Source organism: Plectropomus leopardus, chromosome 1 (genome assembly GCF_026936395.1).
Source record: "Plectropomus leopardus strain MGB_pleo_1.0 chromosome 1, ASM2693639v1, whole genome shotgun sequence".
Classification (NCBI taxonomy): domain Eukaryota; kingdom Metazoa; phylum Chordata; class Actinopteri; order Perciformes; family Serranidae; genus Plectropomus; species Plectropomus leopardus.
This window is the reverse complement of record NC_142176.1, coordinates 5,096,425-5,115,684: the sequence shown is the minus strand read 5'-3', so window position 1 is coordinate 5,115,684 and position 19,260 is coordinate 5,096,425. Positions and strand designations below refer to the sequence as shown.

General features: G+C 38.2%; 1 protein-coding gene and 1 long non-coding RNA gene across 3 annotated transcripts in view; one reads left to right on the top strand and one right to left on the bottom strand.

Annotated features, from left to right (window-relative positions):
* The window catches only part of tspan4a (tetraspanin 4a), a 203,068-nt gene that overhangs the window by 86,814 nt on the left and 96,994 nt on the right, over window positions 1-19,260 (bottom strand). The gene's annotated exons all lie outside the window — the stretch shown is intronic.
* Window positions 1-19,260, top strand: part of LOC148190344 (uncharacterized) — a 78,813-nt gene that overhangs the window by 59,103 nt on the left and 450 nt on the right. The window contains exon 3 of the long non-coding RNA XR_015778709.1: window positions 13,629-13,819. This is a non-coding gene — a long non-coding RNA (uncharacterized LOC148190344). The remainder of the gene's footprint in view (window positions 1-13,628; window positions 13,820-19,260) is intronic.

Sequence of the window (19,260 nt, the reverse complement as noted above, 5' to 3'; positions counted from 1 at the left end):
ATGTTTTAAACAAAAGTTGATTGTGACTGCTGAGATTGCTGTGGTGTAAAGTTGAGTTATCACTGTGTCGCGGTTATGGAAAGCTGCCAGTTTAATATTTTGTGCTCTTTACTACGTCGAAAGACAGAAGTTTAGCAAACTGGTGTATTTTTCCAACTTTAGATAGAATTAAGACTCATGTTTGAGCACCTGAATGATTTTTACTGTTCATACACTTATAACTTTCACTCACAGAGTTTACACAGCAAAATGCTCACAGAAGTTGTTGCAGGCAGACAAAACACCTGGCTGTTCTCATGCACTGTTGGTACGTATACCTACGAAGAGCAATGCACCAAAATTTGAATATAACACATCTATTGAGGAGGCTGCGATCACGTGACAGGACTAAAGAGGAAGTAGTATTAAGAGCAAAAGTCTGTGAAAGGAGGCAGATTGGGTTGGTGGACAGGTCAAACAAACACAGGACTGTCCCCCAGGAGACACGTGTTGTGTCTTGTGAAAAATTAAGTGAACTTTGACTTACTTTGAGGTACATTGTCACTTTTTCAGGTTATGTTAAGCACTTAACTTTATGATTACCCCAAAGCATGTTTCTTTTCCTAAACCTAACTTAATAACTTTACTTTCCTGAACCTAACCTACGTAACTTTTAAGTTAACTTTACCAAACATATGTAATTTGACAATGCCATTCGTGTAATTCAGATAGATATAATGCTGCAGTTTTTTCCATGTTTACTGGTTGGCGGGGTGAAGGTGGGGGTGCTCATTTTCTGTGTACTGTATTCATCTATAACTTATTTATGTATTTATTTTTTTATTCCAAGTTCTGTCTTGAAGAGCCAGAAGGAGTATTTCTTCTCTGACAGCCATGTTGAATCAGAGCAGGTCTGTCAGGTGACGTATCATTCGAAAAAGCCGCAGTGCTTTGCAATGCACATAACGTAAAACGTGTAGAATCTCTACTCCCTGTCCGACTGCAGGTGTGTGCGTGTGTGTGTGTGTGTGTGTGTGTGTGTGTGTGAGCGGAGGAGTAGAGGTTAGAGGTTGAAATATGAATTGGATAAATAACATAAGCATATTTAATGTATTTCATGAAAACACAGTCTATACCTATTTTATATCAAAAATTACCTTACATTACTTCTGTCTCACTATAATGGAAGCGGAAACACTGTGCTGTTATTCTTCGTGTTACGTCTTCTTTTATCTTTAGCTTGGTCTACAAGAGCCTCTGAGAAAATATATCTTCCTTTTAAACTGCACAATGTTTTGACTTTTCCAAAAGCCACTTGTTGACTTTTGCCCTCTGCCTTTTGGTTCTGGGCAGGTTGTGTACATGTAGCTTGTCTAAGCTGCTTTTCTGGAAATAGCTTTTTCTGTAGGTGGGCAGGTGTGAGCCTCAGGGACTCAAATATACAGTTAATGTGCAGCTTGAGAACCAATACAATGATTTAAATTTGGCTAAAAATCTGTTCAGAGCTGGTTTGTTGATGATTCTCAGTGAGTTTGGCACCAGGAGCAATGCTTTCACTTTTCACAGAAAGAAAAGTTACTTCATGGGACTTAACACCGATTTGCCCGATGAGTCACAAAATTACACTTCAATATTTAACACTTTGAAAAGGCCATCAAAGCTGCCCACAAGTTTAATTTTAATAAAACTTGGAGAGTTAATAACCCCTGTCAGACTGTATTGACCCAAGATGTGCCCGTATAATGTCTGAGGGTTGACATGTCTCATTTGGTTAATGTTTACATCTGACATTTTTATTGATACCCACAGTCAGCCCACACGCTCCCCTGGTGTCAGTACTGAGCAACTTTGGAGAACAAGTCAGGGCTGCCAATATAAAACTCTGCCATGTGGCTGCAGATCATTGCTTAAGCAAACAGCTTGATAATATCTGTGTTGTAGATAAAAAATCTTCGCCATCAGTAGAAATCAGCGTGTGAAAAGCTGTGTGAAAAGCTGGTTATAATTCCTGCTAAAAACAACAGCTGCTCATTCGCAAATCAGCAAGAAGGGTCATACGGAAGGAACCAAGAAACGCTGAGTGTTTCAAACCGACTCATAAACATTTTATGATGTGACACACTTACTGAAGTGAGGTTAAGTTTAGGAAAATTGCTTGATTATTGTTTGGGAAAGATTAAAGTAATCATTGAAGTCAAGTGCTGGGTTGTATTAGCACTCTAGGCAGTTATATTGTACAGTCACCCAAACCTAACATTTGGGGGATCATTCTTTGACTAATTTCACTATTGTTTAGCTTCAACATGTTTAAAACTAGAATAAATAAATTCTCCAATATTTTCCCTCCAGATTATTATCTTGGAAGTGTGGAGAGGAATTTTTGATAGAAAAAAAAACAATTAAGAAAAACACAATTGAACAATTAATCGAACAAGTAAAATGGACTTGGAACCAACCCAATCATCACAAAAAATATACTGGTACTCTACCTTTCTACAAACAATGGATTTGTTGCATTTGTACAGTATTTTGTAGAGGACATGTTGAAACTCGATGTGACTTTACATTTAAGCCACGCTGAAGTTAACATGGTTAGGTTTAGAACAAAAAAACATCTGATTATGATTATCTTTTGGCTTAAAATACCATAAAACTTCGTAACTCATACTATAATTAATCACTGAACTCAGCAGGCTTATATTTGGGACGGGTATCTATATGGGACAGGCTTTTATTTCCTTTGACAGAAAACTGTTCCTCAGCAAAGATGGAAATAAAATCGAATAGTTTATTTAAAGCTCTGTTTTGTGTCTCTCTTGTTTAAAATGCTGTATTACAGTCTTGTGGTGCTCATGGTTTCAGTAAAATTAACTGAATAATTAAATTGGAGAGAATCTAAGCTAACCATGTGTGTAGCATGTCCACACTGACTGAAGTTTAAACATTTATTTTTGTGTGATTTATGTGCGATCTAAGTATCTCACTAACGTATAGCTAACCACCTGATTTTATTCGTCCGGAGAACTTCTATAAAACTGAACAGCTTGGTAACTGGGCCTCTAACTGAGACAGGCTTTTATTTGACAAAATATTTAGCCAACTGGCTCTGGCCAAAAAAGAGCATATGGTCATTAAAAAGCACCCACATTTGGAGCCCAAAAAGCCACTTAAAACACAGAAATTATTTGCCAAATCATAACCGCTTTTGTTGTTTTCTTTGTCTGCAGCTTGACAGGCATCTCATATGCCATGCCATCCACCATCCACCATCCCATAACTTAATCTGCTTGTATAACCACTTCACTTTAAAAATGTTGATATGTTAAGTTAAGTACTCGTATTTTGCAGAAACATATGATGCCAACATTTTCCTCTGGTGACTGGGCTGTGGACACATGACCTCAGTGTTTTTCAAATCCTGACTTCAGCCCTGATGACCATGGCTAATTACTGGGTTGAGTTTGGCAGCTTGTAATCAAATAGCATTAAGTCCCTATCAGTTTAAAATCATCTAAGCCAACTCACAAAAGAAGACATATTTCACTTACTTGTGGTACTGAGCCAGATGTAGTTTGATTGATTTGTTGAGGTTTTTAGATTTCTGCCATTGAGGCTTGAGCTGTCAACCAAACTCACTGGAGGTGAATGAAATGTAATATGTGGTTCTCACAGTAATGAAAGGGTGCGAAAATAGATTTTTCCATCTGTGCTTTCAGAATAAGATATGTCACTTGAAAAAGTCTAGTAAAAGTCAAGGTCTGTGGTTAGGCTTGGTAACAAAAAAATAATATAGAAATGTATTTACAACATTGTGGAGGTGAGAAATATATCACTGTTCACTTTTATAGTAGCACTTACACCAGTAAAGTAAAAGGTCTAAAGACCGATGCACAGCTCTGCTTATTGATTTTTTAAAAATCTTCAATTAGCCTTCAACAAAATCCAGCCACATCTGTTAGGTGAAAAGTTTTTAACTTAATTGGTTGGACAGCAGATTTTTTCACCAGCTGTAATATTTATGAAAGACTTGAAAATGTGTTTTCCCTTTTAAAGTTCTGGTTTTGCAACAGTGACTATCTCCAGTAAAAAAACTGACTGAACAGATTGTTAAAGGTACTTTTGAAGGCATGATCACTAGAGTTGGGCTCAGCTGGCTGAAATATTTGAAAGGCATTTGCTCAGCAAGGCAAATGCCATCCTTGATTGTGGTGGTCACCCCCATAGAGGAGTTAAAAATATTGCTCTGCGAGAGCCGTTTCAGAGCCCATAAATGCAGCAGCAAAAAGAAGGAACAGATTTTTTTTTACATACAATTTTGTATTGGCTACTCCCTCCCGTGCACATTCAAATGTAACAGCTTTAGCACTTTAAATCATTTGTGGCATCTTTTAACATTGTTAGTATTGTGCAAAGCTCCATCAGATGCCATTAAAATTTAATGCAGGTACGTATTGCCATGTTAATATTGCTCCTTTTCATTTTAGATGCCGCTGTGCTTTTATGCCTTTGTGCTGGTGACGGCTGTGGCCGGAGGCATTATGTTTTCGGGTTGTGTGTTTGTCTGTTGTTAACACTACATCTGAGGAAAGCTTTGAGGACATTTCTTAAAATTTGGCACAAAGCTCCACTTGGACTCAAGGCTGAACTGATTAAATTTTGGTGGTCAAACTAAACTAAAATGCTGATTATTACAAAATTTCATACAAACATCTAACAGAACTACTATTACTACCTCAAGATTGTATGCCTCCGAGACCTATTCAAGTTGCACCAACAGTTTAAGTCCATGTCTATGAAAACATGGATGCTTCACACACCTCTACCCCCAGCATTAGAGAAGATCTGTTCAATCAGTTTCAAGGTGGACACCCAAGATTAATGTCACCAATTCAGTATCTGATCAAATGTGTCCCCTATCTGCTCCTGTAGCGACCTGTGTGTTGTTGCTTTTTTCTTTAGGTTGAATGCCAACGTTTGAATGGTGCTGCTGATCGGTATTGTTTAATGTGGCTGGTTGACTGTTCAACTGAATTGCCCTTCTGGAATAAATAATAATAATTTTCTGAATCTGAATCTGAGTTGAGAAATGGCCAGAAAAGTGTTTTTGCAGAACTGCTTTTGTCAGTGTTTTTAGCGGTTTTAATCACCTGATCCATTTGTTTTGGAGAGGAAGAGACTTCTGCTCATGATTCAGCTCCTGGTAAACGCCTCACTGCTAGACGCCACAAAATCTCCCTAAATCTTTCACTCTGCTCCTTTTATGAGTGCTCAAAACTTTCAGTCACAATTTGTTGATGTTTTGCCTAAATTTGTGCTTTTGATAGTTAGTCATAGTATAAACAGGAAACCTCAGGCTGTTTGCGGCCTTCAGATTGAGGAATCAAAGATGCTAAACATCCTGCTGCTTGTTGCTAAGGCGAGCGCAAACACCAAACTTCCCTCCAGCTTCTTCTTCTGTGGTTCTCTCACAGCTAAAGTGCAGAGAGACGCTGCAATATAAACGAAACCCATGCAGCTAGAAGCACATTAGATAGATGTCACCAGAATATACTGCTAATGAGGCCTACTAATTACATTATGACAAAATAACATCTTTAAGCCCATGTGGCTGAACATATGTTAGCAACCAAAATAAAATCGGTAATTGAAAACATTGCATATTTTGTCCAAGAGCATAACTTTCTTCCTGAATCAGTATGAGCTTATTAACACCAATCAAGTTTCATACCAGCAGTCCATTTGCAAAGACAAATTAATTTATTTTAACTAATGCAAAACTAACCCCCATCCATTTTTCATTTGAATTAATTTACAGCTAAGTCTGTTTTCCTCTACATCTGTTCATTTTGAGAAAATATTTTTCATAAGTGGCGAGGAGAGAGGAGAAAAAAAAAACCAAGAGGCATGTTTCTCAGTTTGCAGCAGGAATGTAACAGTATGTGAGAAATGCGGTCTCACATGACTGAGCCCAAAATCAAAGAGTCAATAATGGAGTGCTGAAATGCATTCACGTCTCATTGATCTGGACTGTCGCAGGAGATGCACTATTATGCTCCCATCATGGGTGTGAAAGGCAAAAAAGGCTGTTTTAAGTCTACTGAATATGAGAAACAGAGAGCGCATTAACCAGTTTCACTCTCTGAACAATTTGACAAACATCAAAGAAGTCGAAATTGTTTTGTAAACCAAGGACACTCAAACTAAAGTATACATTGAAGAACTCTTTGGTGAGGCATTATTAAGATTTACATAAACCTGTTCCAATTCATCCATAATCTTGTCACTTTACAAACATTTTGAAATGCAAGAGCCCTGACGCACAACCCACAATAAATCTGTGAATGTTTGCTCCGTGAGGAGGAAGAATGTGTGAGTTTATCAACTCTTGTCAAATGAAGCACAATTTGACACAATTCAACTACAAACATTCCTGCAACCAGTCACTCTTGCACTGTACTGTAGGGATGTAAATATGTCACAATTCTGAATGCTATAGAAATCTATTCACTTCTTCTTATATAAGGAGATTTGTCAAGCTTTTCCAGAGACACAAAAAAATCTCATCCCACAAATCTCTCATTTGATCTTCTTTGACATTAAATGTCTTTGCCAGAATTCTGCAATTCACGGCAGCAAGGATTAGAGCCCACATCTGTCACGTGTAGGAGGTTTATGTCATTGAGACTAAGTCTTCCTCCCACCTTTTACACTTAAAACAGTTCTTCACCTGTCCACTAGTAACCCCCGTCCCATCTCTGCTGGTAATCTGACCACCTACCTGGTCATCTGATCTTGTCTGATTTACTATAAAGCTGTCACACCGTAAAGCAAAAGAGTCAACACGTGTTGAATTTTGCTCCTTGCACATAGACAGTGCATTTTATACCATGCATTTTATGCCATACACACTGCTACTGTTACTGCATTTTTTTAAATTTATTTCTTACATTTTATTTCCCCTTTTTCTGTCTTTCTTGATATTTCTATTGTCTGTGAGCTGCCAAGGAACTACACATGTAAATAAGCAGTCCTGCTAACTCCGGCACGTTTTATTTGTGTTTTCTACTTATGTTTAATAATTTGCTTTGTCTCTTTTAGATAACCCTTAAATCCATTAAGTACAGTGGACTGGACCAGTTAAAACATTAACCTATTAGATAACAACACCTTTAAAATGTTCCCTTTCCTGTAGTGTCAAGAAGTACATTCTGAAAATGCTCATTCATTCAAACAGCATGAGATGTCTTTAAAAAAAAAAAAGTTCAATTTCAACAATATGTCTCAGTTTCCACGTTCAGTCAGTCAACCACCAACCCTAGCAAAGGACACATTACGTTTCTATATTATCATCACATCCTTCAGGATTAGGGCTGGGCGATAAATCCATCGCGATATCAATCGAGATATAACTTTTCCTCTATTGAAATATGAGACATAGTCGATAGAATGGCGATGAACACATTCCAGCCATTTTTATATGTATACAACACCAACAGCCAATGATAATAAGAACAGTGCAGCGGCGAAACCAAATGCAGTTCACGACTTTGACTCTAGAACAGCTGAGTGTTTGACAGCCACAGCGTTTCATTATTGCGGATCAAACAGCTGATGTCCACAGCAGTGGGCTGATGTCAGCTGATGTCCATCTGCCCACTCCAGCACGGAAATGTGCGATAGCCCACTCCAGCTCACGGACATGTCCAACAGCCCGCTCCAGCTCACAGACATGTCCAACAGCCCGCTCCAGCTCACAGACATGTCCAACAGCCCGCTCCAGCTCACAGACATGTCCAACAGCCCGCTCCAGCGCGGACATGTCCGACTGCCCGCTCCAGCACATGGACATGTCCAACAGCTCTCTACAGTGCAGAAGTGCGGCAGCCCTCTCCGACTGGAGCAGTTTTACAAACTGTCTCCCTCTTGCAAAGTTTTCCAATAAAACACCTGTCATTGTGTGCGACCAATACGCACAAGCGCCCATACCACTGATTCATCACATGTATCTGTAAGCCAGGCATCACCAACTGGCAGATCGTGGTCTGGATCCAGACCAAAACCTCGTCCTATCTGGACTCGTGGTCCAAGTTGTAATAAAATATAAGAATGAGAACCATATTTTTTTAGTAGTACTGCTGGGCAGCGATCACCTGCTGATGCTCCGACTCCTTCCTCCATCAAAAACAGATTCTAACTCTTGGGAAACACTGAATGCTCATAATAATAAGCTCTAAATCAAAAGCAAAAAAAGGGCTCGCAGCTTCCTCTGTAACCGTTTGTGTTAAATGAGAATATAATTTCGGCTCATATTAATCACTGGCCCGTAAATTGGATCGAATCGAAATTGCTCCTTGGCAGACTTTGTGATATCGGCAAATCGATACAATATTGTATCGTGATGAAACCAGTGATTTACACCCCTACTATATTCCTTGACTTTTGATTCAGTATTAGTTCATTTCTTGCTTTTATTATATCATTTTCATCTTTTAAACTGGTCTTTTTGTCATTTGATTGATTGTGTTATTTTTGATTGTGCAGCACTTTGGTCATCTGTTGTTTTAAATATGCTTTATAAATGCATTTGGATAGAAAAGTGTCTGTCAAAGCTCCACTAGGCTCCCTGTTTTTCCAGCGGAGTCTGACACAAGCTTCTTTTGGCTGGTTAACTCTTGGTTACCCGCTCTGTGTCACCGTCCATGTTACACTGAGCGATGATCAATCAGTGTTCCCCATGTCGCACACTACATAGCCTCTGTGGCTCTATTTTTAAACATCCTGGGAGGGAGCAGAACTTGAGGATGCAGTTACTCTAAGGAGTTTTCTCCTAGTTTGAAAGAAAGTTCACTTCCCCATTGTTTTGTTGCTTTTGCTCACCTCCCGTAGTTAACCTCCCACCTTGCTGCAGTGATGTAGAAGTATACTCCATGGTGTAGTTGGTGCACCATTATATCACTGCTGGGTGTGTTTATGGGTACAGCAGAGCACACTGTGTGGTGATACACCGATTTTCAGCTTTTTGTTCTTCTAGCTACCTTTTCACGCCATCTCATGCTGTTTGTCTGCATTTGGGTGATAATTCCTGCTCCCAGTAACTCAGAACTATTTCATTATGTGAAGTTGGCATGTCATATCTATGGTTAATCCACCATGAGATAAGCACACACATTTTCAGAAGCACCCGTTTTGAGGTCACATCAGACTCATCTTTTAAGGGTGGTAACTGGCGCTGGCACCGTCCTGTTAATGCCAGGACTCCTAAGTGCTGCGCTGTCACTGTGGCTTTACCTGACGTGGGTGTGTGCTGAAGATTCCCCTGACAGTTTGCAACTTTGACTAATCCATTTCCGACCCTGAACGCCTCATCCCACAAACAGACCTCCTCTTTTATTTGCAGAGTTGGTGCGATAAAATGCAATAAAAACCAGGAGGAAATAGTATTACACATTCAAAAAGCCTTACCATAATATTATACTGATACAATAAAGTCCCTGTTAGGTGGGTTTAAAGCAGGAAGTATTATGTAATATAAGATTAAGAGTTCTTTAAAGTCGCAATGAATTAATTATTAAAGGACAAATAAATATCATGAATAACAGCATGTTGACGTTCTCCAAAACAATAAACTCGTTACAGAAAATAACTCATAATCGGTTAGAGTCACAGGGTAGTCTGTAAAAATCAATTTCTTCCTGATTTGTTTTTCAGAGGGACACCATGAAATGATGTTTTCCAGTCCCTGCTGCATTTATGATGCACATTTTTTTAGGTGTTAGCAGGCTAGCTCCCCGTCGTGCGTGTAATGGAATTTCTGCAAAGATAACAATGGCGCTGACGGGGCCCAAAGTCCTACAAAGTGCCGTACAAGAACAAATGCCAGTTCGTTTTCTATTAGCGAAATAAAAGGCATTTGTATTGCTGTTTTTTTTCTGCTCTTTAATAATTTATTAAACAAGTATCTAGGGTGAATATTTGCCCACAGCTCTTTCATAACTGTCAAACAACTGTGTGATCTTTATTTTCCTTTTTGAAGTCTTGATCTTTCAAAGAGTAAACAAACCTCACTGCCTCATTTCAAACGTCTTTTCAGCGTTTGTTACTCCCACCCAACTAAATTTTTAGTGATTGTGCATTTGTTTTGACAGTTGTTTGAACCTTAAAGGCCCTGAACACCTTTTCTCCCAATCAGCACGAAAGCCATTTTGCCATCTGAACTCCGAATAATGTCCAGACATTTCACACATGTAGCACACTGCAGGAGATTGTCTGCATTTGAAGAGTTTTTGTCTACTGGAGTTACTCATTTGGTTTATGTGATGGATGATACATGGGTAGAGCGTGCAGGAGGCAGAACATGACGCAGATTACACATGCTGGTTTGTAATTTGGTCATAAACAACAGCCTTTTGCTTTCCCTTGAAGTTGTATTGAGATTCTGGCTTCGGCTGTTAGTGAAAGAAGTCCCAAATTCCCCCTTATCTCTCCAGTAAGACATTTTCATTGCCATTTTCATGTGAATGACCCTTCTTCTTTACCATCAGATGCTTGATCAGCGTGATCAGCATGATAGGAATGTCGTCAACACGCCCCCTCGCTTGCTGTGAAGTCCACAGATCATTACTTGTGCTACCCACTCACGGGCTCAAACGGACAATACACACACTTTGTACAAAGAACTGAAAGGATAAAACTTTAATGTCCATTCCAACTGAATCAGAAATTTGCACGTCCAGCTCCTCTGGGTAATGTCTACATAATGTCAGGTTTACAGTGCGCTTGTGAAAGGGGCTTAGTGTGTGGATTCTACATGAAGACAATTTTTTTTGTTAGTTTTTGCCATTTTGTGCAGCTTTCATCATTTCACCTGGAAGCTTTTCTACATCTCTGTGTCTGTTGATGATTTTATCGCTTTTTTTTTTTTGGGGGGGGGGGGGTCCAGTGTCATGTAATGTCAAGTACTTCCATGCAACAATCAGAGTTTAACTACATTTGAACTAACTTGTCTAAATAAAACCACTTTGTTAGAAAAAAGGGTTAAAATGAGTGCATTTGTGACATTAGTGACGAAACATTATGTTAAAACACCCCTGACTTTTGGTTTCATATGAACTGGGATCTCCTGGATGAAAGTCCAGTATTGTTTGACCAATCCATGTCAGCTTTATTCCACCCTGTGTAGACTTTCTCACTCTTTATAACGTGTCAGTTGCGCTTGAAGACAAGTATTGCAGTGGATGGGTTTACATATGAGGTAGCTGAAAGCTTGGTGCGTCTCATGAAGATGTTAAAAATTGCCTTTGGCGTCTGTATCACAGGCCGAGGGGCATGACAATGTGTTGGTATAAGATGACCTGGGAAAGAGTTTTTTTGACATATAACTTCATACTGACAGATAACTAAGGATGTTTTGAATTCAAACTTTAACTGTGATTGCTGCTCATTTAGTAACTAATGTTTGATCCCATGGAGACATTTCAAAAATCAAGATCTCAGGGACTTAAATACTTTTTTGATACCTCAAGACAGCATCAGATGTGTAGTCACATTGTTCGATCTTGTTTACTTATTGTCTCATCAGATAGCTCTCCATTTAAACCAAAATTTTATAGATTTTAATATTTTGTTTTAGGCCCATGTAACACAGAACTTCGGATGATTTTTTCAATAAAAAACTTTTTTTTATATAGAAACATGATAATATCTTGTTCTTGCTATCAGAATCAAAAATGTCACTAAAAAGGACAATTTTAGTTGTTAATTCACATTAACTTTTTTTTTGTTTTTTTTAGTGGCCCTGCTGAGTCTTGGATTTCCTTGTTGACCAAAAGGAAATTGAAGAAATGGTGATTTAAACTGGAAAAATAATGCAGTATTTTCTAGGGCGAAGGTGCAAATTTTTTGAGTCAAAACCAAATGAGATGCAGCGTACAAATCAACAAGTCCTGAGGTAAAGTCAGAGGGAGCAGGTTAATTGAAACAGGGTTACGGTCTGCAGACTCTGAAAGCCACCACTTCATCTCACCCCTGAACAATACCCTCACTTAACAAAAGCTCGCTGATTTATTTCCTTCACACAAAGGAGGAGGTGGGGAATCCAATACAGGTCCATCTCTCTGTGACACGTCAAGGTTAGCGGCAGAGCCACCATGACAATGTGCCGTTATGATCAATATCAGTCAGTGTTTGATTGTGCAGCGAGTCGTGGCAGACAGTAGAAACTCTTTAGTACCGTTTGACTCGTAGAGAAAAAGGGACCTGTGGGCTTTAAGGGAATTTCCTGTGTCTGTTGGGGCTTTTTTATCTCATTTTTAGCAGGTGACAGAGTGAGTAACTGAAAATAGAGTAAAAAAAAACAAACCGATAAAAAACACCTGAAGCATTTTTTAAGCATCTGTGCCAAGTTGAATCAACTAATCCATCTGTTTTAAAATTCACATAAACCAATTTTGGTGGAAGAAATCTTGTATAAATACATTCAAGTAAAAGTACTCCATAATAAGCAAAAGTCCTGCATTAGAAATCCTACCCAAATAAAAGTACAGCTGCATTTTCAGTAAAGTGTATGTAGATTATCAAATATGAAAACACTTGTTCCATGGATAAATGTCTCTAATAAATAACATATTAGATTATGAGATTATCATACGCTCATATGGAGAAACCCCGACTTGGCATCCTGCTTACAGGATGACACATTCAGTCCATGGTATGGAAAGGGGATAAGAAAGAAGTAAGAAATCTTTTTGAAAAATGGTACATTTATCTCATTTAATCAGTCAAATTCAAAATACAGTCTACCTAGTAGTCCCCTATTTAGGTTTTTCCAAATCCGTCACATGATCCAGACAAGCCAAGGTAATCTCGAGGAACCCAAACCTTCTAAAGTCAACAATGATGTAAAATCCTAAATGTATCTCTAAAGTATCGAAATTAGACTGTTTTTCCACAAATACAGATGCCATTTAATGTAATTTGAAAAAGGATTTAAAGACAAGAGGAGGACTGGTCTTTTTCCAGAGTCAGAGTTGTGTGAAGCAAAAGAAGATATTACACACCAGCAACACTTCATAGAATAATTATAAGATCATTAATACCTTTGCATCAATGTTTAGGCAGCATTTTGCTATTGTAGCTGTTTGAAGAGTTTGTTTTAACTTCAATAAAATGGATAAATCAAGTCCTTAAAGGATAACTTCTGCATTTTCTGAAGCTATTCCTGTTACATCTAGCTCTAACTCACATTGGTGAAGATGTCTTTCTGCATCAAGTCACATCCCGCGAGATTCCACAGTGGTACTTCCACTTGATGGGACAATAATAAACAGATTGAATCAAGCGGATAGTCAAGAGGAACTTCAGGCACTGAAAGTAACAATCTGCTGTCTCACATAGTGATTTAAAGGATTATGTCTATCAGTCACAGAGAAGGAGGTACATAGGAAAATAGGGTCCAGGCTGAGGGATGCCAAAGTTATCCTTTAATCATGATTGGCTGAGCTTTGTTCGAAGCTTTTGTGAAATACTCTATTGACACACAGCAGTGACTGCATTGCAATTTCAGTATCACCACTCCAGAAAGTCACATTTTGTCATATGCGACTCAGAAAGAGAGCAACAGCTAACTGAAGCATTTATTTATTATCCGCCAGGACGAGAGCAGACAACGGCACCACAAAACCACAGATGCCGAACAGAAACAAAGAGAGCCAACGAGGATTTCAGCAGCCAGGGAACCGGCTGTGTCCTTTCACTTTGTTGGAAAAATACCTGATGTCGCTGCTGCCCAATCCACCTGCCTTCATCTCCATCCAAAGCGCACAAACGCCACCAATGATCTATGGTGAGTTAACGATGTAACTGTGTAGCTTGCATGAATTTACTTGTAGCTTATTGTGCTCATTTTTCTTGAGCTATTTTGTGGCTCACTGGCTTACTGGAACCAAAATGATATCGCTGGTAAGTGAATACAGATCAGTGAAAGAGAGCACTAGGAAACACCCAGCTGGGAGCGCTTGAGAGTGCTTTTGAGGCAGTGGTTTTCAGCTGAGATGCTTAGTTTGGGTCTGTTAAAGAATATCTTTGAAAGGAAAAACTTGGCACAGAACTTGCTGTGATTGAAGGGAAATACGCTCATCAGGAGGGAGGACAGACCTGCTGGTCCAAGTGGCTTCAAGAGATGAACCATATATTAATATAATGACAGTAAATGAACTTATTTCTCCTTTGCTGCTGTTGTTCAGCACTTGTACGTGTAAGATGTAACAGCTGATCTTTGTGGTATCCGTCCCTCCTCCTCTGTGATCAGACAGCTGGCTAAAAAAGTGGTTCAAAACTTTCAGCACTCAGAAAATAAAAATGCCAAACATGCAGAGCTCAGCGCAGGACAGATGCTCAGCGTCCCGTCATGCTGCTGACATCTGTGGTGTAACATAAATACAAAGCTCCAAAAGAATTTAAAAGATGTGCTGGCCTGAAGAAAAATGCCTCAGTGGAAATGGCCCCTGATAATTGCCAATTGTAATTATGCGATCATAAAGTAACTGCTTCATGATTTTTCTGTCTCCTAAAGTTAAGCATAATTGTGCCCGTGTAGGCGACCCTCTTTCACTCGATGTTGCGACAGTTATTTAAACACTTACTACTGCGTCTGTGTGCTGTGAAATGTTGCTATTATTGCTTGGCAGGAGAGGGATTATTTTTTATCATTAACACAATGCCAGGTATGTGTGATTACTGTTCTATAAAATCAATAAACCAACTGAGGTCGTCGTCTCATACAGTATGGGTTGAGGGGAAAATCAATATAGAGTAGTATCACAATATTTTTCTTGGTGAACGTCTATTAATACATGCACACTGTGTATGGATTTTTTAAAAGTATATAAATTATTAATATTACACATAGAAATGTAACTCTTGGTAGCCTACAAGAATGACAACATCAGTTGCTTTTTCAATCCACTAGATACATTTTGCTGCAGTAAAAATGAATAAAATGGGATGACCAGACTGAAAATGTTATCTTATTTAAAAAAAAAAAAAACAGTTTTACTTTCAGGGCATAATTTGCAGCTGAGAATAGGTAATAAATCACAATTTATTACAATGTATGTCATTGCAATACTCAGTGTATTGCAATAATGGTGCCTACCATCACTAATTTCAGTGATTTTTGAACAGCTACAGGGATTTTTATACACAATGCAATATGCATTTTGGTCAGTAGTTTAATCCTGTGGTACCCACCAAAGAAGGTCGGGCACCTCCAGAGTTTCACAAAATAAATGTGAGAGGTTATGTGATAAATAATGGAAAAGGAAAGAAAAAACAAAATAATTTTTGCATCTTTGCTTTTTTTTGTAAAATATTATATAATTTTATGTCTCTGGTCCTCACACAGTTGTTGAAATGAAATCATTCAGGGGGTTCAGAAAAATGTCTCTTTGTTCTAACTGCTTAAACTCAAAGACATCTGAAACAGGAGCCCAAAGTAAACACTGCTTTTTTTTTGTAAAGGTCGCAAACCAAAAAGGTTGAAAACCACAGGTTTGACTTTTAGAAACACAATGTATTTTATAACCTTATCAAATGTTTTTTTTGTTTTTATTTCTTGACTACAAGAGTAGAAGTATAAAGTAGCATAAAATGGATATACAGAAGTAAAGTACAGTTACCTCCAAATTGTTCCAGAGTTCAGTAATGGTGTAAATTGTACCTCTCTACCACTGATATGTTTTGCAGTTATTTTCTTCTGAATCTGGCTTCCTTCCATCACACACACAAATATGTATATACACACACAAGTGAAGCATTAGAGTGTTTACTAAAACCTGCCTCTGGCATCTCAGCATCCCTCTGACTTAGACTCCGGCATCTCAGGAAGCCTGGCGAGCCCACAGACAGTGTTACCTCAGTGTTAGCTCTCACTGCTCGCATCAGCCACTCCATACCTGCAGAAAAGGGCACACTTGGAACTCGCACGCTGACCTACTTTTCACCATAAAAGCCTGACAGCCTCTGCTCAGCCTGGAAATGACTTGTTCTCTGCTCGGAGGAGGAAGGAGTCTTTAAAAGTCGGACAGTCTGGCCCGGTCAGCAGAAAAAGAAAGTTAAAGGATGTTGGATAAGAAGAGCAGGAAGTAGCAGCAGCGAGCAGAATTGTGCAGCAAAATGATCTTGTGATCTTGAGTCGCAGCAATCAGATTTAAAGTCACTCTAATCCTTCACGCCTCCTCCCCAGCTCCCACTTTTCTCTTTCCACTTAGCACATTTTAAACATCCATTTCAGGCACTTAGATGTTGCTCCATCTAAGCCTAGAAGGAGTGTGACAAAGATAAAAACATCTTTTACATAAAAATTTACAACGACTATTACTGTACCTCTGGAGCATGCGCACCACACAGGGCGGTTTCACCTGAACTGAGATCAGATTGAACAACAAATAGTATGACTTATATTAGGGCTGGGGGATAAAACGATAACGATATCAATCGCGATATGAGATGTAGTCGATAGAATGTCGATATAATGCAATCCAGCCGTCGGCTCCGCTCTCATTCTCTGCCAGTGACTCTACCGCTGTCTCCGAATGTCCGCTCACTTTAACAACTATATTCCTACATAAAACCTACCTCTGCACAGGATCAAACATACATAAATCAAATTAATTCTTACCTGTAATTTTTGAATAATAGAAATATGATCTGTCCAAAAAAATATCTTAAAAGGGTCTTTAAAAGCAGAAAATTCAAGTGTCTGATACTTGTAGACACCCTACCTCAAACAAAAGTTAAAGTTCTGAACTGACTGTATTGACCACACAATACCTGAAAAGATCATTAAAAATAGTGCTGCAGATCAGAAATTATGGCTTATTCCGAGATTCAAAAATGCATCATTAAAACTAACAAACTTTATAAGAGTTATATCAACAATCCAATTAGGAATCCGATAGAAAAGACACAAAAAAGCAGACACCTGTGAAACAAATGAGTAAGCAAAGGCACCAAGAGTATTAAAAGCTTCTCAGGGTGATCAAAAGCAACCCTTGAAGTTGCTCAACCGAGCAACTTCAGTCCGCAGCCGGGTCACAAAATCACTGCCTCCTGACACCAAAATCAAAGACAGTGCCAGCCATGATCTTGACATTGATGATCTTTATCTCTGAAAGTCTCTCAGACATAATTAGCCAACCAAAGGGTACTTCTCTTAGACATTATCTTCAAGACAATTATTGGTATTCATTATTTTTGATGCCAGCTGACAGAAATAAAGTCCATAAAATCATTATGAAAATCTCATATACAGCTGGTAGGATTGTGCCTAAAATGACAAAGATTGCTGAATTTTGCCAGTCTTCATCCACGTGATAAAAGATATGGACAACTACCGACCTTTATATATACAACACCAACTCTCTCATAAGTATTGCAGAGAATTTTGAGTAGACTTAGTGATAACTTAAAAAAAGACACCTCTTATATTGTGATTCTTGATCTCGTGAAAAAAAACAGTGGTGCTACTGATAAAGGAGTTTTCTTTGATTTATCAAAATCACTTGACACTACTGGCTTTGAAATTCTTGAGCTCAAACTGTGCAGGAGGGAACAATATATATATGTAAATGGTCACAAATCTCAGGATAAATTCTTCAGTCATGGGGTTCCCCAGGGGGCCATTTTAGAGCCACTATTTTTCATACTGTATATTCTTATCTTTTTGTGAAGTCCACCCTGAGGTGGACTTCACAAAAAGGGCAATAAAATAAAATGATAATAATCTTGATATAACTTTTGTTGATAGACATATAATAAATTTTCTTGTCACTCAGGAGCTAAATTTAAGCCTTTAAACTTTAGATACGAGAAACAATGTTTTGACTTTGTTTGGTGTTAATTATCCATGTCAACATATCACATTTTTATCGTGAGTTATCATGATTTTTTTTACCCAGCATCCTGCACAAGACAGTATTTGCCAATGGTTAAAAATATATATAAGCAAGACTAACCTCATTATTTGTAGTTTGTAGTAGTTTGTAGTAGAAATCAAACTAATTTTGAACTTGTTTGTATTGAACTAAACTGTTGGTTTACCGAAAGAGTGAAGTCCACCAAATTCCTATGGGATGAATTTTTAAATTTCTAGGATCATATTGATAAAAGCTATGTCTGAATATGTTTTTTCATTTTTCAAGTTAAGTTTTTTTCTTACACTCAAAGCACTTGTAACCTTAAATAAGTATTTATTTCAGGCTCTTATAAATTACTGTAATATTTGTGCTATAGCTTTCCTAGTTATAAAATTACAGATTTTGCAGAGCAAAGTCATACGTGCCATTTCATGGTCCAAAGTGCACGCACTGACCCTCTCCTCCTCAGCTACAGTCCTCTGAAACTACTGAATGTGTAATATAATTCTCAGCGCTTGTTTGATGTATAAAGTCTTTGTGACCTTTTTCTGATTTACTTCCCCTCTTATACATATAACACTAAAAAAAGGCATCTTATAAAGATAAAAGAAAAAGACGTAAATGCTTTAGTGAGGTTTCCAGAAATCCACAGGTACAGATGAGATTGATAACACCATAAAAATGTCATTATCTGCGCTTTTTTTTTTTAAAGAAAGAGCTTAAGGCAGCAGTCACAACAAAAATGTTAAAGCTTGAATACCCTAAACTTTAAAACTAAAGTCTCAAATCCATTTAGATCGTACTGTTAATCCCTCTTGCCATATACCTCTTTTTATTGTATCTCACCTATAAAACCAATGTTAAGACTGATGGTTTAAAGATGTTGGGGCCATTTAGAAGTTGGAGTTAGGATTGTTTAGTTCTTTGGGTCGCTTAGTCTCAGGAGATTGTAGTTTCTTAATGTTACAGTATAATACATGTATTTCTTTTCTTTCTTTTAAAATTAAATCTAGACAAGGTGATAGTCAGTATGTTTACATGGTGTCAGAAAAAGTGAAATTGTTGTTTTAATCTGACTAAACTCCATCATGTAAACCCCTCAGTCAGACTTTTACTGCACTCAGCGTTCTGCGTGTGGTCCTCGTTGCTGCGTCTGCCTCTCTCGGTGGTTAGGAATAGGGACTATTCGTCACTTATGAGGGGGAAGGGGTGCTGCAAAATGGGTAAGGCATTAAAAAAAGATGTAAGCGCTGAGGAGGAATTTGTTATTTTTATTTTGGTTTAGATTAGGGATATACAACTTAAAAAGGTAGTATTTTATATTCATTTCAAATTTTTAAAAATGTCACAGCAGAGCCACCCTCCTCTT